The sequence below is a fragment of the Rattus norvegicus genome, chromosome 11 (assembly GCF_036323735.1).
Source record: "Rattus norvegicus strain BN/NHsdMcwi chromosome 11, GRCr8, whole genome shotgun sequence".
Taxonomy (NCBI): Eukaryota; Metazoa; Chordata; class Mammalia; order Rodentia; family Muridae; genus Rattus; species Rattus norvegicus.
In genome coordinates this window covers 63903394-63929505 of record NC_086029.1, presented here as the reverse complement: position 1 = coordinate 63929505, position 26112 = coordinate 63903394, and the positions used below count along the sequence as shown (strand labels likewise).

The 26112-nt window shown below is 38.8% G+C and overlaps 1 protein-coding gene across 35 annotated transcripts in view; it reads right to left on the bottom strand.

The window, feature by feature from the left end:
- Nucleotides 1-26112, bottom strand: part of Bbx (BBX high mobility group box domain containing) — a 247667-nt gene that overhangs the window by 168195 nt on the left and 53360 nt on the right. The window contains exon 1 of one of the 35 annotated variants that reach the window (XM_017598007.3): nt 8571-8992. The exons of 33 other annotated variants lie outside the window; for them this stretch is intronic. The gene's annotated coding sequence lies outside the window, so the exon portion shown is untranslated. Of the gene's footprint in view, nt 1-8570; nt 8993-26112 lie in introns of those variants that run through there. One more of the 35 variants, XM_017598009.3, reaches the window with a different exon arrangement.

Below are 26112 nucleotides of genomic sequence, written 5' to 3'. Positions count from 1 at the left end.
TGCCTATTTTTTTTTCACTAAATACAATGAAAATTCTAGGCAAATACCTAGAAGGCTAAGAGAAAATTCTGAGTCTAAGGACAGCATAGATCTGAGCTACAGCAATTCGTTCCCATTATCAACACACACACACACACACACACACACACACACACACACACACATTCTAAAAAGATCTGATACAGCTTTCTGGACCCAAAAAACACACCGAGACACTGAGGAATTCTCTGGCTTTCTTTTTCTGTTTGCCTCATGTATTCTCGTTTTGAAAACAAGAGCTGACCATCCAGAAATACCAACAGAGAAAAGGCCCAAGGTCCCAGCAAAACTAGCTTTTCCTAGCCACAGGATGGAGAAAGGGTAGCATGGCAACCAAGAAAACTAAATAATAATTGTTCTAGAAAAGTCAAACAAAAAAAGAAAAAAAATCTGTGGCCCCACATTTACTACTGCCAGAAAACTCCAAGTAAAGAAGACTCAGATTTCTGCCCTTGACTGACTATAAAGGTAAGCCACAACCCACAGACAGGCAGTGCAGAGGAGGACAGTTTAGAACTAGGGATTTGAACCCCCACCACTCACAAGTATAGTCAGGATAGGTCATTAAAGGACACAGAACTTCTAGCTCCCTACCTAGTCATAACTCCTCCCTCTGTCTGTTTGCATGGAGCCCCAGGAAGCCTAAAACCTTGGCCACTGCTGAGAAGTAAGGAGGCAACTCTCCACTTCTCCCACCCCCCCCCCCCCAAGTCCACTGCATCAATGGAAGCCAGACAGACCGCAAAGGTGAAGCCCCTCTATCCTTTCCAGCTGGGATGTAATCGGGGAAGCCTGGTAGAGGACAGGAATTCCTCCACTGCACAGCAGTAACCAGGGGTCCCTGTCCTCCTCAGATGTCAATGGAGGATAGATGGGAGTGCAGTGCTGGTATGGCGCCAGCTCTTCCTACAGCTAGATCAGCTACGAGAAGGATGATACTTCAGTGAGAACCACAGCATTGCAACACTACATCAGAGTATGCAGGTTTCAACCAAGTCACCTATACCAAAACCAAAACCAATACCATCTCCACTTAAATAATATACACATGTGAGAGTCGAAGTTGAGAGACAGGTTAGAATTAAATATAAAATGTGTCAGTGAGTAACTAACTATAAAGTTGGCAGAAACAAATGGATAATAATATTTCAACAAAGAAACAAAATATTAAAAAGAACAAAAATAAAATTCTGGACCTAAAAAATTTGGGGGGGACCAAGGTGGGGGGGGGTTGAACAAAAATTAACCAAAGTAAACAAAAAAGAAAGTACATTTTTTAAAACTACACAAAGCTTCAGGGGAACAATAATGAATTTATCAAAAATCTAGAAAGGTGGGAAGAAGTAAGAAGGACTTTAAAATAATGTCAGAAAACTTTCCAAGTTTGGCTACACCCCTAACCCTTTCTACACAGAGGCACTGACTCAAAATCAAACTTCGGAAAATCAATCCTCTCTCCCTTCTCCCAAATACTGTAAGCATCAGGGAAACAAAGTCAATCTATACAGAAATAACAGCTCAAAGTACAACAGCTTTCTCATCAAAACTCACACAGGACAGAAGTTGTGCATTTTTTAAGCACTGAAAGAAAAAAAATGGATAAACCTAGGGTCCTATACCCAGCAAAAATAGCCTTTGCTCTGACAAGACAAAGACAGCTGCAGACAAAAGGGAATTCAGCAAAATATTTAGCAGCAGATCTACCCTAAATGGGTAGCTACAGAAATTCAGTAGACAGGAAAAAAGGAAGAACTCTGAAATATGAAGAAGAAAAACTTGAAATGTAGATTTATAGCATAGGTTTTTCTTCTTCTTTGGGGTTCTATAAATTATGATAAAATCCTAAGACTCTCATGTGTTTCTAAATATATATGGAAAGGTATTTAAAATAATATTACAGGGCCCTTAAAGATGGCTCAGTGGTTAAGGGCACTGGCTGCTCTTTCAGAAGAACTAGGTTCAATTCCCAGTACCTATATGAGAGCTCACAACCGTCTGTAACTCCCGTCCTAGAGAACTCAAAGCCCTCTTTTGCCTCAACAGGCATTGCATGCATGTGGCACATAGGTACACATGCAGGCAAAATGTGCATTCAATAAAATAAAGTTTAATATATAACAAATTATAAAATAAACACAAAGGAGAAACAAATATAATAATTAGGTTAGTAGACATTAAAAATACAGTGTAATTGTATGAGTTATTAGAAACATTCCAAACTACAGTGACAGGTAAATTAAAAGTAAATGAAAAATAATAAGTTATACAAAGGCTGCTCAAATATAATAAGATCACTATATTAATTAGATAACATACATTTCAGAACAAAGCAATTATAAGAGACAAAGAAGGATATTATACACAACAAAACGATTGTATCATCACAAACATGCCAACCCTAACCAAGTGTGATATAAGTAAGAATGTATAGAACCGAAAGGATTTACAGGCAACACACAATAGCGAAGAACAGCAACACTCTTAGGAATTAGCAGAACAATTAGGCAGAAAACCAACATATACAATATTCAACGATCTCATCAATCAACAGTATCTCGTTGACCTTTATAGACTACTCACTTAACCCAACAGCAGCAAATAAACACTATTTTTCAAATGTCCAAACGACACATACCTAGACACACTTCGAATTGATACATAGATTTTAAAAGTTCCAATAAAAAAAAAATCACAGTAAAATTTTTGTAGAGGCAGTAGATACGGCAAAATCATTTCAAATTTAAACAAAAGTTAAAGGAATTAGAATATCTAAAAATAAATAAATAAATGGGAAAAAATCAACCTTCTTGATTTTAAAACACGTAACTGCAGTAATCAAGAATGCACTGTTATCAGAACATCTAGAACAATGAAATCCTAGAGAACCCAAAATTAATGTCATACAAATATTTTCATCTTATTTTTGGTTGTGAACCTAACAGCTAAGCCATCTCTCCAGTCCATGTCATGTTATTTTTAAGAAAGGTACAAAAGCAATTCAATGGAGTGAGGACAGCTTTCCAAGTAGGTGGCACTGGAGACACAGGCACACAGATAAACACACAAAATTTAATTAATTAACTGCTTAATTAATTAATGACAAAAGCATGTACATGTAAGTTGGCAGCAACTTTATTCATGATAGTCCCATATCCAAATTAGCCTGCATGTTTTTATGAAAATTAATAAATTACGGTATTTCCAGAATAAGAATACTAGTCAGCAATAAAAAGGGACTACTGATATACATAATTTGCATGAATCTTCAGAAAATAATGCTGAGTTCGAAAGTCACTCAAGAGACTACCTACATACTACGTAACTTTATTTCTAAAATAACTTTGAAATGACAAATGAACAGGCAATGTTTTGGAGGAATTCTACGGGACAGAGGAAAAAGAAGGTAGAAGGTAGATCACGGGCAAGGACGGGGGTCCCTGGGACACTGGGAAGTCCTTTATCTTGAAGGTGGTATGTGCAAGCTGTGGCACTGTGAGCATGTGAAACAAGCGACAGTGGGTAAAACCCAAGTGACAGACAGAGGTGCATTATTTCTGATAACTACGTTGAAGTCTAATACCACCTCAATATATAGGTCAACATAAAACACAAAGCAGAACTAGCAAGAAACAACGATCACAGCACGGGCCTGTGCAGTGGGCTTCTATTTCTCGCTCACTGTGTGGGCTGTGTCCCGGCAGTGCCTTGGGCTGGAGTTCCTCAGTCTTCATTATTCTATTTTCCTGAGTTGATCTAAGGGCTTCAGGGATCACATGCGGACGATTGTCAAATTTGTATTTCAAGCCCATTTCTCTCTTCCAAAACCCAGACATATTTTACTTTTAAATGAGTGCTTCAACCTACTTATCTCACAGACACTTCAATATTGGAATTTAAACATACCATGTTTTCCCCCCTTAAAGTCCCAAAAGTGCTTCTTTTGGGGATTTCCCTGTTTCTGTAGTTGTCACTTACTATGACCTGAACACTTACATCCATCAAAAATGTTTACGTTGAAGTCCTACTCCTTGAGAGGAGGAGTTTTAGGACAGGGGTCATTGGATAAAGAAGTCAGAAGGTAGAGAAATCACAGATGGAGTAGTTTCTTCATGTTTTAAAAGAACCCATAGAGCTTCTTTGCTCTTTCCACTATGTAAAGACTGAATAAGAAAATGTAATTCGTGAGCCAAGAGATGGTCCTTACTAGACTAATATCGGCCTCAACTCCTGATGAGTAAGAAATGAACTTCTGATTTTTGGTAAGTTCTCCAATCTACTATATTTCGTTATACCAGTCTGAATAGGCTAAGACAGCACTATACCATAACTCACCTAAAACTGAGCATGCCAGTGTGAGGTTTATTCTGCCTCACTTACTGTCATGTATGTAACCATATTACATTAATCTATTCAAGTTCTTAACGACAACCCGTCAGTCCTCTTTTCACGTCCCCAGTGCCATCATCTGGTTAAAACACCTGTAACCGCCTTGCCTGATACCCTCCTGTGGAAACAAAAAGACTTCTACAAAACCCAAACAACCGAAAACACCTCTCTCTCCCTTACTTAAAACTTTTCAACACTATCAACATGCTTATAAGCCTTCTCAATGCATACAAAATCCCATACATTCTGGTTTCCATTTGCACCATGCTTCTCTTCAGGTTCACCTCTCAACTCTAGCCAGAATAAGAATTCTGGTTTCTTCAAGGCATTCTATTTTCTCTTTAAGGCAGCTGCATTTCCTCCTACCACTCCCAGCCGAAAAGACCCAGTATCTAATCACGAGACATTATAATCTCCTCTAAAACAGTTTCATGAGCCCTCAAACTAAAGTAGGCCCTTGCTACATGATGAACCAGATACCTTCACAACTGCAAATACACCCAACCAAATGAAAACACTGTAATAAAAAAAATACACAAAGTACTTTTGATACTTTTAAAACTTAAGGGAAAAAGATCAATATGCTGAATTTCAGACTCTAAGTCATACTATTTGACTTGGTGGTGCCTCACTTAGGTTTAACTTAGGCCTCCTTGATAGATGCTTAACACCTACTTTCTCTGGAACTTTCCTAACATGAAGTATAATGATGATAATAATTCTACTTAAAGGTTTGGTCATTCCTTAACTATGACTTTTACCTATTCTATTAGCAACCAGTATACTATTTTCTTACAATTCTTTGCCATTTAGTAGGCTTCAAGGGCAGTCTCATACATCTGTGTGTGTGCATTTGTTTATATGTGTGTATGCATAAACAAACACATGAAACTTTCAGAGGTTTGTAAGTTCCCTGTGAACAGATAACACTCAGTACTGACCTAAAGTTAGGTAGGTATCCAGCATTCGTTCTAAAGCATGAGCCCTCCACCCATTCTATTAACAATGTAAACAAGGGGAAATCAAGAAAGTGACTGAAACAGCATATAATATAAAAAGTGAGATTTTTTGGAAGCTGTAGAAAACAGTTTATAAGCAATGTCTAAACAATTCCTTAGACAGGTTAAGATTTTAGGTCTTTATGGTTTTTGTTCTTGGTCTCTATTGCCACAGTCATACAATCGGAACACAGCCATATCCCCACCTCACAGGCTTTTTTAGTTCTTCATTTAAATGCAGCTACCTCCTATTTAGTACTGCTCAAGAATTAGCTAACTCTACTAGCAATCATGCCTCCACCTATTTGGCATGCCTTTATGATGATACCCTTCTCTATGACCCTTACATACATGGCTCCTGGTTCTGAAAACCAGAAAGTAAAAAGATCTAGTTAAAAACAGAGATATGAAAAACAATGGAGTATTCACAGAAATGGATTTCAGGATGTGAGACAAGAGGACAAGCCATGTAAAAGTAAACTAGTATTAGGCAACGATACAAAATATATAGAAAATGAAGATGTAAAACCATGGGAGCAGAGGGACCGGGAATGCTCCAAAATGAAACTCCACTCAGATTGCTCTACCTTTCAGACATATGAAGCCACAGGCTTCCAAACTAAAGACTCACACAGCCTCAGACCTGATTAGCCAAAACATGGGAGGAACAGATTAGCCATATAAGTATACTTGTAAGGAAAGCCATTGTTTCTGTAACTGCTACTGAACATATTTCTGAAATGTATTAGACATATACTTCCTTTCCCTATAAGTCCCGTACAGTGAATGTAATTATATTTGTCATTGTTGATGAGAGAGCTCATCAGATATTAACAGATTGCTCCTGTGGGACCATCAGTTTCACTGGACCCTGAAGAAGATGTGGACATCCTGGTGAGAAATAAACAGCTGGGCTCAAGGCTATTCAGTCTTGGAAAGTCTTTTCTTCTTTACTGCACTGTTTAAAATCAATTTTTTAAAGCGGGAGGGGAAAAGGAGCTTATTTTCCTACAAGTCAAGAGAAGGAAAAATAAACCTAGTTATCTGAGCTCTTACTGTATCACTGAAGCTTTCCTAAAGTAATAGGTATTCTTGAAAAATCTGTTCCATTTGCAACTGTTAAAGCAATGAGTGCCCCAGGACAAAACCTGGGAAAGAGAAAGGTAAAATCCAATTCCTTAGTGAAGAAAGAAGGAATGGGGGTGGGGAGGGTGGCCAGGCAGTACACAAGCATTTACTAAATACGTTTAAATGTACAAGTACTGTGCAAAACGTACAGAGCTACAGCAAAATCTCCCCCTCTCTATGCCTCAGTTTCTTCATCTGCAAATGTGGAGACTGGTCATGTATATACTTTGCCTTGCTATGTGAAAGCTCCCCATACTGATTTCCTCAGAGGAAACTGATGTTACTTTCCCGTCAACACTGTGTATGTAGAGATGCCAACACGGGTGTCAGCAAGAGAGACTGCAAGGAAGGTGGAAGAGGGAAAAGGGAAGGGAAACAAGGAAGACAGATGGTGGGAGGGGGGTATCTAGAACTCCTTCCTGAAAAAAAATCCCAAATACCCAAATTTCTAAGAAAACTATTCTCTGCAGTTAGCTTAGAAACATTATTTTTTTTTTCATTTTTGTTTTGGGCAGAATAGTAAATGAATAATAAATCCATGAATGGACCACATCCCAAATGAATCAAAACCTGGATGTTTAGGTGATCAACTGTTAAAAACTCTGACTACTACATTAGAAATAAGAGGAAATGGGGCTCCACCCCCAATCAATTAAATGAGAACCTATGGAAGAAAAGAATGGGTGATAGTAGGTAATAAAAACCCTGCTTGGGTTTCTAACATTCAGCTGCATATAAAAATGACCACAGTAAATACAACAAGGTGCCCACCTGTCCGTGTATGGTGTGGGGGGATTCCTTCTCGGGAATCTGAATTAGATTTTGCCTCCTGTATCTTTTCTGGGCTAGAATCATTTATTCACATTCTTCTGTGGTGATAGGAACTGAACCACAAGTTGCATACCACTGATTAACACCCCCAGGCCCACAACCTTTTCATATTTTAGCTTGTTAGATTCAGCATATAAAGATTTGCTCTTTGTAAAGATTTGAGAACTTAAATCTCCTCTAAAGGAAAGAATAGTCTCCTAGACAATGGAAGTTAAGTTGTGTTATGATACTTAACATATATTTATCACAATAGGTTTCAAGATTTCTGTGCTAATGGTGTGCTGCACGCCATCATTCAGAAATAACTGCAATCTTTAAAATGTTACTAACTGAAAAAATGCTGAATTCTAGTTTCTTCCAGGACAAAAATAATTAAAACCAAGCATAAAATACTTCATAGCTTGTATGGTCTCTGCCACCAGTAGCTTATCCAATCATGTATGAGATAAAATATATTTTCCTATTTTTGATATTTTCTAAACTTTTTTGCAATAGAATATCCTGATTTTAAGTAGGAAAATGTCCTACAGTTCCTTCAGTAATGGTTATATTGCTATTCATAATTCTCGTCCATGACTACTGAATAAAAACATTATAATCGGCCTAAAAAAGACACAGCAATGTGTATTCAAAACGTTCTGGGCAGGCATCATTGGTCATGGGCTGCGCCTCTGGATTTCAGTGATTCCTTCGGGTTTTCCGTCACCGTCACCGTGTAATAAGACACCCTCTAAACTTTAAAGCTCCCACCTTAGAGTATGGGAAAGCACCAACCATTTCCTTTACTGCTGCCAGCTGCCGGCTCAGAAAGCTCCTAATGAGTCTGAAGCTTCTACCAGGCCACTCAAAGTCTCTCTCATTAATCTTTGTCATGTGGTTCATAAATAATGAGACAGGTATTAAAGACCATCATCTTGTTTACTGACAATCGCCACCAAAAGAGTCTGGAATAGCACCTTGGATTTCACTAGACCCAGGCAGGCTGGGGCTGTGGGAGTTCTGATGTGGGGACAGAATACAGAGACTTAACAATTATTTTTAACGATTAAGCTAGTTAACTGCGCTAGGTTTTGAGTAAAGATTGTCCTTTCCCTATCAAAGCGCTCGGAAGAATTACGATCGGACAGCTATCTGAACAGTTCTCTCCGCAGCCAACAGTCAGTCACCTTTCGTTCTCCAAGCACATACCTCTCACAGAAATGTTTTCAGTGCAGCAGTCTACTGAGCTGGTTGTGACACCGGCACGATGTGACAACACAATTCATGATGGTTTTGCTTTTTTCAGCCTGCCCCCTTCTTTTCTAAGAAATCTTTTCCTCGCTTTCCACCCCCACCCCCCCAAAGAAAACCAAATCAACAATACTTTCAAAAAACCTGCCTTAGTCTTTCAAATATAATGCTTTCGGTGAAGGCAGACCAGCTTTCAGAGAAGCAGGAAGCTGATCTGAACAGCAGAGAAAGCAGGGATGGGGCGGAGCAGAAAGGAACTGAGCTGAGGAGAGCGCAGCACAGACAGTCCTGGCGGCTTCTAGTTAGTTATTGACAGTTTCATCTAATAGCACGGATTTATGAACAGGAGCATCGGGCCTGTCATTCCTTTTCTTTCTTTTACGAATCTCTGTCAATCTAGTGAATTATTACACAGGGAAAAGTAGGGCCTCCAGTTGCAGGGAAATGATGTAAGTTTCCCACTCCCACCAGCCCCAGCTCTACCAATCCACCTCTACTCTGACCTGTGACTATCCCCTCCCCCTCTCCCTCCCACCGCCGCCCAGGAGCTTAAGCCCGGAGGCTTTCCCAGCCCTGGGCTATAGGGTGGCAGAAAGTATTCCGCAGAGAATAAGGAGTATTTTTTTGTTTTAGGAAACTCCTCGAAGAAAAAGTAAATGCTTTTCTATTTAAAAAAATAATGCTGAATAGCCCAAAGCTGGGCAGTCCACAGGATAAAGGATATTAAGCAAGACTGGGGTAAGGAATGCAATTTTGCCAAAGGCAGCAGATATGAGGTAGCCCATCGTGCAATAGTGGAGTCAGGAGACTCACAGGTCTACATTCCTCATACCTCCTCTAACCTGGGGCCTACTGGTTTAACCTATGGTTTCCTTCCTTGTAAGAACAAAAGGAAGAATATAAATCTCAGAGATCTCTTGAAGGATGGGAATTTTATGAACTGACACCCCACACACAAAAAAATAGGGCAGGAGCCAAAAAGTAATCTTTGGCTGTTTTCTTAAAAGTTCTAAATAATTCTTTATATTAAGCTACTTAAAATATGTTTTGCTGAGGTACTAGCCATGTGAAAAGGACTAACAAGATACAAACGGGAGGAACAGACAGAGTTCAAGTTGATCCTGATGTTGGAAATTTATACAGAATTAGGATTCTGAAGACATGCTCAAGAAAGGACAACTTTAAACTAAGCAACTAAGCCCCATGATAGTACCCTAGACAACATTTATTATTTACCTGGGTCAGTCAGCACTGTGGTTCAAATTTAAAAGACACACCAAAAATAGGTAAAGAATAAACAGATATAGATGATAGATATAAGATATAGATGAATAATGTGTTGCTTTTAATTAAGAGTCCATAACACATGGTTACTAGCACAGCAACCTTCAAAAGGGAATATGCAAGCTCCACTCAGTACCTGATTTCCAGAGGTAAAGGCATAGGGACATGACAAGGTCTCCTGGACCACTCTGAGTCCCCTTTCCCTTAAAGCTGGCCAACCTTTAGGTCGCTCCTACAGAGAGAGGATGGCAGCTTTTCCTACCTTCCCCTCTCCAGCCACACTCTTCTCCCACTGTACACAATTAAAGCACACATCTCACAGCCAAAAAACTTAACTGTGAGGAGAGTGGGTAAAATCACCCGACCTCCTGTCAGGTCACAGGGGACAATTCGTATTCCCAGTGGACCATGAATGGCCCTAAACTGCCCAGTAGCTTTGCCAACTCATAACTGATGGAGAGCCATCAATTTATCAACCACTGATAAATCGTTAAAGATATTTTTAACTGACGGTTCACTATGCTCACGTATAGCCCACAAGTTCTCCCCCAAAATATTCTCATTCTCTTCAATTGGAGAATCTACATAAATAAAATATCACATTGTATAAATTAGAAGGAATAGAGGTGAATATTACTCTTGAATAATGTAAATCCATCAATTACAAAAAAACACTAAGAATTCATTTCATTAAAAATACATCTTAATTAAAGTATTTACCTCTAATATTTTAAAAATTCTTGATTTAATGTATACCATTATGATCACTTTGATAGGTTTTTAAACAAAAGCCATATGGTCTTATAAAATTAAAAATGTTATCACAGAAGTATAAGGAAGTGTTCCATAATAAATTTTAAAACATAGTAATAGTAAGGTAAAATCCAGTGAAAAAATACAATAAAGAATTCAAGCACAAAAATAAACTAAGATTTCAAACAACTAAGGGATAGTTAGTTAATTGATAAGGTAAAATAACTAAGCTACAGTGTTTATACTTAAGCAGAAAAAGAACCCATCTTACTGAGATAGCCAATATTTATAATACAAAAACAAATATACCATCAAAAAACCTATGAATTTTTTGAAAGAATGACACTGTTTTCCAATAAATGATTCTATTTACCAGAATAATGACAAACATCATTTTGGTCTATCCCTTCTTCCTAATCCCTAATACTTCCCGGGAAGGAACAAAAACAGGGCCAACAAAAACAAGAACAAGCAGACCCTCAGATGAGCCACTGGAGTGACTAGCTCTCAGACTGAATACTGTTCTTGTTTCCTAACTTTAAACTATTTGCAAGAAAATCTTTCCAAAACAGAAGGCTTGCTTTCCTCACCATAATTTAACCTTCCCTGGTGTTTCCCAGGCAATTATCAGTAGCACCAATCCTGCTGAGTATTCATGTCCCCCAAACCAGAGTTCCTTCTGAGGAACTCTGCATTTCTACCAGGAGGCTGAGGAAAGTGGAACCCCAGGCAGGGGCTAATCCCTGGCTCCTGTTCCGGATGCTAGTTCCTGCTTACACTGCAAACTCCAAAGAGACGGGGACTGGAACAGACCTCTAACAGTCTAACTCTAAAAAGAAGTTAATAACTTCTTACATGACCTCACAAAACAAGGTGAGTTCATAGGCACGACTGCACTTCGCTTGGGGATTTTATTTCAAACTACACAGTACCAGGATTTTCCCTCTTGGACAGGCAGTGCCTCCTGCATGGATCCTCCTGCCATTCTAATTGTTGTAGGTGTGAAAGTCGGCCAAAGTGAGATCTCTTTAATCCTAGTAAAAAACGGATTAAGTAATGTGACATCCATAAAACACATCATGCTTGTGGCACTTACTTCCAGAGGTCATACGGGTTCCAAATCAATGATACCAACTGCTGAATAATGTGCACGATGTTATATATTACAATGTATGCATATATATATATATATATATATATATATATATATATATATATATATATAAAACTATACAGTTCCAGACATGCCTCAGTCTGCTCTGCTAGAACTGTTTCTTGGGAAAGCACAATATATTTTAAATCCATGGTACTGGTTTATTTCAGTATCGAATCCATTCCCATCCCAACCATTCATACGAATCCTTATTACTTTTATTAATCATCTACTCACTAAATGTTTTTGCTTATTGTTCCTTTTGGGACTTGAGGTTTCCAAGCTCCAAGCTCAGCCTCTGAGCTCTCAAACCTCTTCAAAAATAAAGGGAGACACTAAATAAGTCTTTGAGTTTTAAGAAATACCTAAAATTCAAGTAACATCAACTGGAAGACAAAGTCCTTAAAAGTTACCTTATATTTCCTATTCTGTTTTAAGTATCCATATTGTAAGTTAAGCCCCTATCCTCATAAATTACTTATTATATATCTACTATTACTATACTCTATAAACATCATTTCCAGGTACTGACTACAAATCTAAGCCTCATATATACTTAGCTCAGGATTACAAATCAGAAGATGAATGCTAACTTGAACGAGAGCCTGCAGGCAGACCAGCAGAGTCCCTGAGTATCAGCCCTGGCTCCCTTAGAACAGCAGCAAGACAGGTAACAAAAGTCCTGCCCACCTGTGAGGCATCTTGCTTCAGTCAAGAGCAGGCATTCTCTTCCTGCACAGATCTGAATTTGAATCCAGAAAACTGAACTGAGGGCAGGTTACATAATTTTCTCAAACTTCCATTACCTCATTCACAAACGATAATAAACAGTACTTGCAGGGGATCAAGGACATACTATTCTTAGTGAACCATCACAGTTACCAGTACAAGTTTTCTAAGTCATCATCAGCTTATAGTGTAAAGACTCATTTACTATCTCCAGTAATTATACTGCATAGAATTATGATATCTTCTTTTATCAATAAAGACATTGTTCAAGACAGTGTCCAATTTGCCTAGGTCATAATGTCATGCAGAAAAGATGACACCAATGCTATGTAACATGACTAAGAAACTCCCAATCAAAACTATGGGCTCTGGAAATAATCACAACATTAGCCATTACTTTGTCCTTGCCGTCATCACATCTGCATCTGATCTCCATCATCTAGTCTGTCTGTAGTTACCTTGAAGACCGTAGGTCTAAGAAGCACCCCAGTAATACCTAAAGGACGCATTCTTGGAATGAGAATGGAGAGAGTAATGGCTTCAGAGAAATCAAAAAACAAGTCTGGTCCCTAGAAGAAAAACAACATGCAGCAGAGCAGAGGAACTGAAGGCTTGATACCAAGAATTCGATGCCGGGAGAGAAAGCGGAACTTAATACCAAAGTATATAAGGTGCTAAAGAATAAAAGGAAAGCTGGCAAAGCCAACGTATATGATAGATAATCTTGCCTACTTAATAAATGCTATCTGACGGGGAGGGCGGTAAGTGACCATTTTAATCAACTCTCATTGATAATGGCACAAGCATGATAAGAGGCATTCACATCTTCAAGTATCAGGATATCAAGATGCCCCTCGACTGCTGAACTGAGAATATAGTTCTCTGGCAAAACCTAAATTACACATTTATACAAAATTTTCCTGTGTGCTTTGAATATCCGTTTGGGTTTCTAATCACATTATTTTTCTCTATAGCTTCTATTTAAACCTATAGCCTTTTTTTGTTTTTCTTTTAGTCACAGGGTTTAAGGAAAGTCATATTTCCATTTTCTTTCAGTAACACCAGGCTATGCACTACATGCGTGCACATAATCAGTTAGACCACTGATGGCCCCATGTGTGACTCAGTTTTGGTTTCCCCATTTGTTCAACCAAGCAGGACCCTTGGCCCACACATACATAAAATCTAAGTACCTAGTCCATGGTGTGGCTTTCATTTAATTTATAACCAAGCGTTTGAGTTTTTAAGAGTACTTTCTAACTCAAAGATTCAAGATTTCCTTTGCTCCTGAAACGACTCCCAAAGTCTTTTCTTAGATCACTACAAATGATTGAGGCTTAATAGATTCCTGATTGTTCACTGGCAAGTAGTTGGGAAAGTCAAAAAGGGACCCCACCTTAAATTGATATTCCAAGAATCTGTTTACCTGAGTATTCAGCCTAGTATTCAGTTGTCAGACCAAAGATACAGCTTGGAATCATGATCTCTAAGAACTTATCAACTACCTCAGAGACTTTATCGTGTGTGTGTGTGTGTGTGTGTGTGTGTGTGTGTGTGTGTGTGTGTGCGCGCGCGCACGCGCGCGCTCCCTCATGCTACAGGGGATTAGACCCAGGATTGTACATAGGTTAAGCAGATGCCCCACCACTCATCCATAGCCAGGACATCTTATTCGGATCTTAATACACCTTTTTTTAATACAAAAAAAAGTAATCAATTGCATTTTTGGCCTCACAGTCTTTCAGATTCTACCAAATTTGCAAATCATATTAAACTGAAAGATTAATTAATTACTAGTATACACTATAGGAACATATAACAATAAAGTAAATTACATTCATAAGGTCAACATTTTCCACATGATATTTTTATATCAAAAATATTATAAAGGCTAACTTGCACTAGTATACTGGGAAGTTATAAATTCCATCACCACACACCCAATTCCCCTTTCTCTCCAAGATGTGATTTCAATCACATTTATTATTCTGCCTCAATGAGACATCCCTTTTATTATTAGACATTATGAAACGAATAGATGTTATTGTAAGGTATGGGCCTTTTCTTGCTTGTAAGGTGGTACCAGTATTAACAGTGTTTATCCACCTACTCTTAAATTTTCTACAAAATAGATAAATTATATCTGATAGAGGTACATTCTCCCAACTCAGAGTACATACATGGTTCATTGTACATTCTTTATGCGGGTGTGCGTGCATAGGTATTGCATGTCTGTGTGCATGTATATGGAGGCAAGAGAACAACCTAAGATGTTCCTCGGGATGCCCACCGTGTTTTGAAACTTAGTCATCTCTCGTTGGCTTGAAACCCCCAAACAGGGTATGCTGGGTGAGCAGAGAACCCTGAAGGCCTGCTTATCTCTACCTATCCAAGCTTTCCGAGAGGCACCATGTCCATGGGTTCTGGAGAGCAAGCACACAGGACCTCATGTCTCCCAAGACAAACACTTTACTGACTGAGCAATCTTCGGACTGCCTGTGTGTTGTTTTTATCTGATAACTTTCACAGGAAAATGCTTCCTTCTTTCTACATCTTTTATTTCTGAGAAGTTTAGTATTTGAAAGTTACAACTGAAGTCTTTTTTCTGGTTACAGCGACATGTAAAACTCATCCAAAATATCCAAACGTTTACCAAAAGAAATTTAGCAAACATATGCTACAGATACATTTACTTCAGAGAAAACCACCAAGGTCAGTATTATTCATGTTTTCCAAAGAAAAAAACCAACAACAAAGAGTCACAAAGGTGAATCTACATCTAAGCTGTAAGTGGAAACTGTAGCTAGGTTTTCTTACTTTCGACGTGCCGGGAGTCATCAAAATATATGTCAACACTATGCTGGGAGCAGGAAAGTGTGCAGATATCTAAAATGATCTTCCTTTTCACCAACCACATCTAATTAACCGTGGGAGTAACCGAAGGCTTTTGCATTTTCTAATGTAAATTCTTGTAATAGACTCATATTGTTTCCTTGGCTTCTCTAAGTGTGGTTTGACAATATCATTATTATTGTTATTGTTATTGTTATTATTATTATTATTATTATTATTATTTCTGTGGCTTTCTTTACCATCCTATGAAAAATAATGTCAAGGGAGTTTTCGAGAAATTTTTTTTAAGATGGCTATCGTAGTAGAAGATAAATCTGAGTCTTTTCTTTAGATAAAGCACCAACGAGAAAAGTATTGATGTGGTTCTGTACTTAGTATGTAATTTCCTCCCTAAGACTGGATGGGTGGTCTATCAGGGACATCATTAACCTTTGGGAAATTGGCTGATTCCTGAGAGTGGGCAATGCCTGGAAGCAGGCAGTATTTTGAACTGTGTTAGGGAAATAAGGTCATGAAAGGTCAGCAGCTAAGTTTCCGGAGATATTGGATCAGGCAGACGACTGTGCTACCACTGCAGGGTGGCATCCCTGCCCCCAGAGTGGACAACAGTTTACTCACTGTGGTCTGCCCTCATCTACATGTTGGGCACAGGCCCATGACATAGCTTTTGATGATTAAATAAACGAGTCAGTAAGCTTCAAGATATGAGGCAGAAAGGCCAGTGGCCAACATGATCATGAAACGGCAGACTTCATGGAGGCAGAGGAGGCCTCTGAGCAGTGCTTAAACTTCGGAGTAGTATAAAGAAGTATGCAAAGCAAGAGGGGTAAAAACTCAAGGCGGAAATCAGATGGGCACATGTATGCTAATAAGGCATTTCACTGTTATAGTAACTATTTAATTTTTTAAATCTTCATATTTAAGTAGGTCTAACCTATTGTCAAGAGCCCATGAAATCGTTCCTTGTGAAAATGATTTCAGAAATGTTAATAAAGGCTCACTTTAAGGAAATACTTGAAATGTGAAACTGTAAAACTCTGCATTATACATATGAAGGCATATATATATATATATATATATATATATATATACACATATATATATATATATATATATCCTGGGGGACGGAGAGGGGGAGATAATAGGATTAAACCAGGATAAATGGACCCCCAACATGATATCTAAAAAAAGCAATAAAGATATAAAGGAACTTACCAAAATTCATAGCATATGAACCAAAATTGCTAGCTAACTGTGAAAATCACACTTTCACACACACAAAAAAAAAATCCCTTTTCCTAAATTCTGTTCTTTCTCTAAATACACATGTGTCCCTTAACCATAATTAGAAAAAGGCAAAGTTCTCAAAACAGGTTCAGAAATTGACATATTTCTGTAGCTGAACAAAAGTAAGGACAATTGTTCCCTCTAATACATTTCCAGAGCTGCAAAGGAAGAGCAAACTCCACTTCCGAGTTCTGTCGCTGTCGCTCGCACGCTCACGCGCGCGCTCTCCCCCCCCCCCCATCAATGCCTTGTGCCATATCCTTAGCCCCCACTTCTGAAACCTTGAAAATGAACTGCCAGCAGTAGCACTACTCAAAAACCACGTTGAGACCTAGGCTGTCCAGACCTAGGCTCCTCCATGCTTTGATGTGTCAGGAAATCATCTGAATGTTTAAACCAGCGCTCTTGCACTGAAAGCATTTGGAAAACGTGAATGAATCGTGTGCTGCCATTTCGGTTGCAGTTTTCTTTTTAAGATTTCTGTATGGGGTTGGGGATTTAGCTCAGTGGTAGAGCGCTTGCCTAGCAAGGGCAAGGCCCTGGGTTCGGTCCCCAGCTCCGAAAAAAAGAAAAAAGAAAAAAAAAAGATTTCTGTATGTTAATTTATGTGCATGAGTGTTTTTGCTACATGTATACATATGTACCACATGCATCCTTGGTGCCTACAATGTTCAAAAGAGAGGTTTGGAACCCGAGACTGAAGTCCCGGTGGTTGTGAGCCACCTCAGGAGTGCTCGGAACTGAACCCAGGTCCTCTGTAAGAGAAACCCAAGTTACCCGCCTACCCTGCCACTCTGTTGTGCTTTCACTTTCAAATAATTGGCTGGAAGAAAAGAGAACCTGCTCAATAAGGCAATCTGGAAGCAAAAGAAAGAGCACTGGATGAAGAAGCAGGAAACCCAAGAAAATTCAGAATTAGGATTTAATCCATTGACGTCAATTATTCTCAGTTGACTCTAGAGGGTGGCACAGGTGAAATGTATCATCTCTAAATCACTGTTTTTAATCTTGGGATTTTTAAGTATCAGAAACCGTGCACAATTTACTGAACTTGGGATTTTTTATACTCATAAGTGTTCATTTGTAGATACTCAATTCCTGTTAAAAATACCTATGGCCCACAGTCACATCACTGACATTTTTGACCCTTGGTGTTTTAACCCCAAATCCTAGCACAGAGCCAGAAGTCTACCTTTATCATGATATGTTTAGCTGTTACTCTATCCTTTTATAACTTTATACTAGTTTTAGAAAGGTAACTATGATTTTATCTTATTAAAAAATATTAATTAAAATAATCATGACCAAACAAAAGACCTATGTATTTTAAATGAGAGCTGGGGAATGGGCACAGAAAAGCTAAGCTTTAGTTAACAAAGTTACACACCTTATAGGGGGAAAACTGGGATTTTGAACCTCAAATGCCTAATTCTATATCGCTTCTCAGTGACCACACACATTATTCCCTCCCTTCCAGGCCAACATGGTTGTCACCCAGGTTTTCTTACTGATCTTGCACTGACTCCCACCCGGATTCTTCAGGACCCTTCCCTTCCCTTGTGATCAAGCTTTTACACAGCTGCCAGCCCAAATGTTCAGTGTGTTCACTTCCCTCTACCTCCCCAGCCTCAAATCTTAGAGATCTGGCCCACACCCTCCACGCCACCTCACCCCCAAGACTCATAAGAACAATCAGAACCATCATTCATTCATTCATTCATTCATTCATTCATTCATTCTAATCCTGCCACAGTTCCTTATTTAGCACCTACCGTATAACAATTTTCTAGTCACTAGAAAAGAAGACAAAGCAGACAGTGCTTCTGACTTCATGGGAAGAACAAGATAAACAAGTAAAAAAAAAATGCAAAGATAATTTCTGTCAGCGATGTGCATTGTGAAAACAAGGTAATTTCTGTACTGTTGGCTGGCTTTCTGCAAATTTATCTTGTAAAACTGTGAATCACAGAAAGCAGGGATTCCAAGTCCCAAGCCTGCACATAATAGATACATTTTAGTTATTAGTTAACTAGGGAAAGTATGATGGAAGGAGGGAAGAAGGGAGGGAAATACGGAGGGAGAACAGAAAGGAAGGACAAAAGAAGGAAAGGAGGGGAGGGAAAGCAAGACTATAATTATAATTAAAGCTCCCATTGTAAATTTTGCTTTCCCCAGATAGATTGTTATCAGCAAGAGCCTTGGGCCTCTGTGTGGCTCTGGACTAGGAAAGATGGTCTCTCTGAGGTGAGGCCATGATCCCCCTATTTTCTATCGTCTCACTCAAGCAACCGTTTTGACAAAGCCATGCTACTACTAACCTCTGTATCTATGGAGACAGGTACTGCTTTGGGACACCAATCAAAACAGCAAGATGTAAAAGATCAAGTTAGCAAGATGAAAACCTCAGACTAATTCTTTAAGAATTATGAGAAAAGCAATTTCTAGTGTAGATTATCTATAATTATAAGAAAATCCAAATCTTTCCAATATGAAACTAAATTCTTTGCCAGTGTTTTTAAAACTATGTAAGGCTGTGACACTTGAAAGCAGTGCCCACAATGGCCACAAGAGGGCGTAAGATACCCTGGAGCTGAAATTGAAAGCAGTTGTGAGCTGTCAGATGTGGATACCAGGAATTGAACTCAGGTCCTATAGAATAAAAGGTTCTTTTAACCACGGACCCATCGGTCCGGCCCCCTAATATATATACCAATTCTTAAAAGATTACCAAAAGTAATTCAATTTCTATTTTTAAATTACTTTATAAAATTTAGACGTGATTATATTTTAAATGGAGCAGGATCCTAAAGTATGAAAACAAATCTATCACTCCTTGCATAAGGATCAGTTACCACAGTCCTCCAAAGACACTGACTCTCAAACTTACTCAGCCTTGAAAACAGAATACACCACCTCCTAGACATAGTCTGAATCCATAATCTTCTTACTGCTCTGCTACTTGCCTTTGAAGCAGTTATGGAAATTTTAATGAAAATTATTAAGAACTAGTAGTGCCAGGTATGGTGGCACAAAAAGGAGGTAGAGACAGGTGGATCTCTGGGAATTCAAGACCAATCTAGTTGTCTATATACTGAGTTTAAGGCCAACCAGAACTACACAGTAAGACCCCGTCTCAAAAAGAAAATTAATAACAATTGGATACAAAATGCCCTGTCTAGAAGACAGGCTGGGGAATAGTCCCTGTCTGCCAGAACACAGGTTTAGACACAATATTATCAGAATATCTTTAAAGAAGAAATAGTACGGCTTCAAAAATTTTGATCTCAATGCTAAAAACAAATCCACTATAAATTAGTTAAATCAAGTCCAGAAGACATGAGTACAGATTACAAGTCCTCCACATATATACTATAGCTTTGAGTTAGTATTTTTATGGGACTCCTGACTGTGTAAACTAGTGTGTCTCTGATTCGTGTGTCTTCTGTCTGGGGCTCTGTTATTTTTATGGTTGGCTTGGCTTGTCCAACTTTGTTATGATGATTTAAATTGTATCTTATTTTCTGTTATGATTTGTTGCTATCTCTTAGAAGCCTGTTCTAAGGGACAGAAAAGGAATAGATCCTGATAGGAAAGGAAGTGGGGGGTGGGGTACTGGAAAGCACAGAGGACGCGGAACTAATTCAAATTATATTATGAGAAAAGAATCTATGATTAATAAAAGAGAAGGGCCCACATTAAAAAAAAAGTATACTGCGTACAGCTTAAAAGTTCAATTTATTTTGAATAATAACATGTTTGGCTTTTTTTGCTTTTCAATAAAGCAGCCCTCTAAAAAGCAGTCCCAAAATTAGAACTGAAGACTGTGGTCTAGCAGATAAATTATCTACAACCTCCCCATCAACTGATTCAGGAACCACCTGTGTTAGCTCGTGCTCTACCATGGAGCTACATTCCGAAAACCTAAAGACACGGTTAGAACATCTCATAAAGCTACGTGAGCACCCAAGACTCACCTGCTCTTTAAATGATAACCGAATCACTGATTACGCTACAGTCAGTCTAGTTACGGCGCTAGAGAGATGGCTCGGAAGGTAATTCCCAGCACCCACACGGAGGCTCACGACCGTCCTCAACTCCAGCTCCAGTGGATCTGACACCGTTTCTGACCTTCATGGGCAGCAGGGCACATATGTGGGGCACTTGCATACACGTAAGCAAAACACCCACAGAGATAAACTAGGAAAAATCAATCTTTTTCAAAAAAGTTATGTTGCACTGTTTCTTCTCAACAATAAAGTGGTTGAAAAGTTTACCCATAAGATCCTTCTAGCTCTTCAAAGTTAAAAAAACAAACCCAAGATACCCTAGTTAATGAGGAAGCCTGTATCTCAAAACTATTTGAAATACAAAACAATTCCAAAAGATAAAAACAAACAAAAAAATTGAAAATCTTCTGTGTGACCAAATATAAGAGGCAGCAGACCCTATATGTTCAAAGCAGGCCTTTAAACTTTACATTAACTTTAACACTGATTATAAATGCAGTAAATCACAGCTTCCTCGTTGTCTAATTAGTAGCAAATATTATAACTAGGCTGCTAACAACCTTGGAAATAATCAAATGATAATGGAAAAACTCCTAAAGCCTAGATCTGTAGAATGGCATTATGCAGTTTCCAGGGAAGCAGCAAGCACATTACACCTCCACCACCATTTCTCACCTATAATCACGACAACTGCACCTGTACAGAGAGATAGATGGGTGACTGGTTGACAGAGAAATGATAGATAGATAGATAGATAGATAGATAGATAGATAGATAGATAGATAGATAGATAGAGATACATGATTGATATGTGATAGATCAATAGATAAATAATTGATGCATAGATAGATAGATTGATAGAGATACGTGATTGATATGTGATAGACAGATCAATAGATAGATAAATAATTGATGCATAGATAGATAGATAGATAGATAGGTAGATAGATAGATAGATAGATAGGGTTGGAGAGATGGCTCAGACGGTTAAGAGCCTCGACTGCTCTTCCAGAGGTCCTGAGTTCAATTCCCAGCAACCACATGGTGGCTCACAACCATCTGTAATGGGATCCGATGCCCTCTTCTGGTGTGTCTGAAGACAGCTACAGCATACTCACATTACATGAAACAAATAAATCTTTAGAAAGAAAGATAGATAGATAATTGATAGGTGATAGGTAGAGAGAGAGAGAGAGAGAGAGATGAATAGATGACTGATAAGTCAGACAGACAAAATGCAATTGAGAGAGTTTGTTAAATCCTATTTATGGAAGCAGAAAAATAAGTTATGAATTATCTAAAACCTTTGAACTTTTGTTTTTCATACTTAAAAATTGTTAAGCAGAACATGTAAAACAGCCTGATGACCTGAGTTTGATCTCTAGAGCCTACATACAGACGGAACACAGCAACTTCACAAAGTTGTGCTCTGACAACCACACCCCCTCACCTCCGACACTAGTGAGACATTTGTTAGAGCACAAACTCCTAGAACTTAAAATACTACCCATCATAACTACCAGGTACATTATAGGCAGCAGCAATGCAATGACCTAGAAAGCCTTGTGTATGTGCCAACAACCTCGAGGCAAGACACTACTTTCACAATAAGGAACTGAATTCGTGCCTAGAAGCTTTGTAGTATTGTTTGGCAACTGAATGGCTATGATTTTCAAGGACAGTTCCTTAAGTGCAGAATAGGACACTTATAACCCTAAACACATAACTTCCATGCTTCTATAGAAAACAAACAACATTTTAAAAACATGTTAGTCTTATAAATGCCATCTAAGTAATAGAGAATAAATGACTTCACAAAAGCAGAAAAATGTTTTAAGAGCTTCCACAAAGGATAGCCACATACTAAAAATTCAAAATAAAAGTTGCACAAATATTTTTCCAAATATTTTCAAAATATATCAAAATTGGCTCAATATTTAGTACTTATAGAAAATACTGCAACACAAATGTTTTACTAATCAAAAAGGTAGGCAAAATATCTAGTGTCTGAACAACCTACGAAATAACTACTGCTTCAATGTTCAGTTTCAAAACCTTTTTTTTTTTAACAGAAACATCTCGGCTCATGCATACCATTGATGCAGAAATACTGTGTAATGGTGATCTAAAGTATATTAAATTCTGATAACAGTACTACTAATAATACACCATTGTCTTTTCTAAAAATACATAACAAGTATTTTTTCAGAGGACATAGTATATGATTAACAATAAGAGTGAATAATTCTATAAATTCTGCCCCAGTCCTGGTAAATTATATTACTGCTGTATATAACTCAAATCCTTACCATAAATTCCTGTTGGCCTAATAAAAGACACAGCGAACTCAAGATACTAAGCATATACTACAAATGTGGTATATAAACTGAAAATAAATGAATGAGTACAGATAAATAAATAAGTATGGGCCTCCAATTTACTATTATAATAATCTTTCTATAATTTTCTATAAATTATATATAGAATAAAATGATTAAAGTTATCTAAACTGTCTATAAAACAACTTAAGCAAACAATTTTGCATAAAAACATTTTTCTTGATATCTGTTGTGTTTAGAAATAAGCTTCTCGGGCTGGGGATTTAGCTCAGTGGTAGAGCGCTTGCCTAGGAAGCACAAGGCCCTGGGTTCGGTCCCCAGCTCCGAAAAAAAGACCAAAAAAAAAAAAAAAAAAAAAAGAAATAAGCTTCTCAAATGCAATCCAGTTTTGGGGGACCCACTACCATAAACAATGATATAATCAACAAAGATATACCAGAGATTGCTAAGTCAGAATCCTACAACAGTTTAAAAGCCTGCAGAAAATAAGAATAAGGACTCTCAATTCACTAAGAATAGGGTTTTGTTACCGCCCTTATATACAAACAACTGAATGAGGCCAGGGACTAGGAAAGGCAACTCCATGTCTGATTAAAGACCCAGGGCTCAAACTGGGGAAGAACAAACCGTATCAATAGTAAGGATTACTCTTTTAACTTTTTCTTTCTGGTAATAAAAGAGGCGCCCTAAACATAGGTTAAGTGTCCAAGTAGAAAGACACATAAAGAAGTCCGTTGGGATGGGAGGGACTACAGAGCATCCATCAACATTTCCTTGAAAAGGCCTGCCAGGCTCTCAGAAGTTACACTTAAATAATGTGACCCTTTCCCGGGAGGACAATAAGGAGACAGATTAGACCCTTCAAGAAGTGATTCATCCCTGGACACGCATGGCGACAGGGGATCCCACATAAAGCCTGGACCTTGTGTGTTTGCTTAAGCCGCAGCACAGCTCTCTGTAGCCCTTTAAGTGGGAAGTCTTTTTAAGGTACCTAAAATCAGAGGACAAGTGAGCATGGCCGGCTCCTAATGGAGTGATAAACGCACGGCTCCAAGAAGACTGTATGTAGGCAGCACCTGTCCTCTCCTCTCCATGTCTAATCAAAGAATGATCTGTGCGTGATCGGCCTGGGCCCTTTACAAGGCCACTCATCTGACTTCGACTCTGAAAAACCTAATCCCAAGCAGTAAGACAAAACAATGGAAAGCAGGTTTTAGGAGAAAAGCAGTTCACTCCAACACCTACAGAGGAAATGCAATCTGAAAGAAACCACATACTCTGCAAGCACACGGAAGTCTTCTCTCCATAACAAGGAGGCTGGAGGAAAGAAAAAGGGTCCGTAGGGGTCACAGGTTACACCACCAGGTATAAAATCATTGGGGAGGGGGCGTCTCAAATGTTAAATAACCATCCACTTCCAAAATCTCACTATGAACCGTCCTAACTAGAGAGCTGCGTCTTGCAAATAGCTTCTGCCACCACTGTCCTTCATTTTGTGAGGAGGGGAAATAGCACAAGCAGAGCAGCAAGTGCTCGCTCTCCGGCTCCTGTGAACCCCTGCGGGCTCCCCAGAGTAAGGTAGCACCTCCACTGTGGCCAGTGTGCTGCGCTTCCCGCTCCTTCCTGAAGATGGAGTTAGACAGAGAAAGGCTTAAGGCCCAAGAGCATCCTAGGCTCTCAAGCAGACTGGCAGGAACATGAAGCCACAGAAACCCCGTGCTTCCAGAAAACAAAAGGCAAATGTAGACGCTGCTGCTTTGAAAATACCGTGGAATTCTAACCTAGTCACTGGCCCACCATATTTTCAGTACAAGACACAAAAGCTAATGAGAAATGGCTTCAAATAACTACTGGTAAATGAAGTTTAACCCCCACCCTCTCTCCCACAGTCAAGTCTATGTCCCTAATAGGAGGCAGGGTGGTAAAATGCCCTCTCCTGAACGATTTATATTCAAGTTGCTCTCCGTCTGTAGCGCCTTGCTGTTGCCTGGAAACAGGAAACCCTTCCCACCTACATGCTTCCTGACTACTCCCCCCATGTCTCCCTCTCACAGCTCAGTGAAGGTACCTGGCCATGCTTCTAGATACTGTTTATCTTTGAGTGACTCTTTATAAACCAGAGCAGCGCCATAACTGCTTACACAGCACACTGACTAGCCACACAAAGGAGTACTGGGAACTTGAAGAGCTTATTCCGTCAGAACCAAAAACACACACTTTACCAAAAGACGTTAAAATAGCACACTTTCATTGTTCATTAAAACAAATAAATAGGCTGAATAATTTAAAATAAAAAAAAAAAAACCGAGGTTTGGGATTTTTGTAACCCTCTCTTTGAAAGCCTTACTTCCTTGGGATAAGGGAGGGCATGACCCCAGTGTCCCCAGTGCCTCCTCAGGACTCACCACTCCAGCAGTTAAGCCTTTGTAGAGTCCTTACCTGCATTCTACTCCCTTTGCTTCCAATGCACTTCAAGCATTGATTTTCATTCATCATTACTACATCAAAACAACGACAACATCGTACTATCAATTATTTACAAAATACTATGTGCCAGGAGTGTCAAAGACATTTGCATGTACTTTCTCAGTACTCCTTACAGACTATTCTTATGCACTAGCAGCCACTGAGGCAAGTACTACAATTTTCTCACTTTACAGGTGATGATACTGATGTTTAGATAATTTGAGTAATGTTCCCAAAGACTAGTAAGCTTTCAGTGTCTTCTGGGAAGACAGCAAAACAATTTTCCTTTCCAACCCTTCCTTCTTTTTTTCCATCATTTTTCCCATTGCAAAACATTTTCAGATAAATATATGGACCAAATGCAGGCTTCCCTTAGCTAACTGAGTCCACTGTGCTCCACACCCAAACCAACACTATACTAGTCCATCTGTTTCACCTTTACCGCAAGCTAGGGCCTCAGGGCTCCATCCTGGTACTTAATAAGGCTTACAAGAAACAAATAGGTACTTTTCAGAGATGTAAAAGTAAGTATCTTTAGGCTGGGAGTGTGAGTGTATGACACACACCTAGCAGACACAGGAACCCGAGTCTAATCAGCAGCACTGTGAGGACAGACCAGTTAATAACTG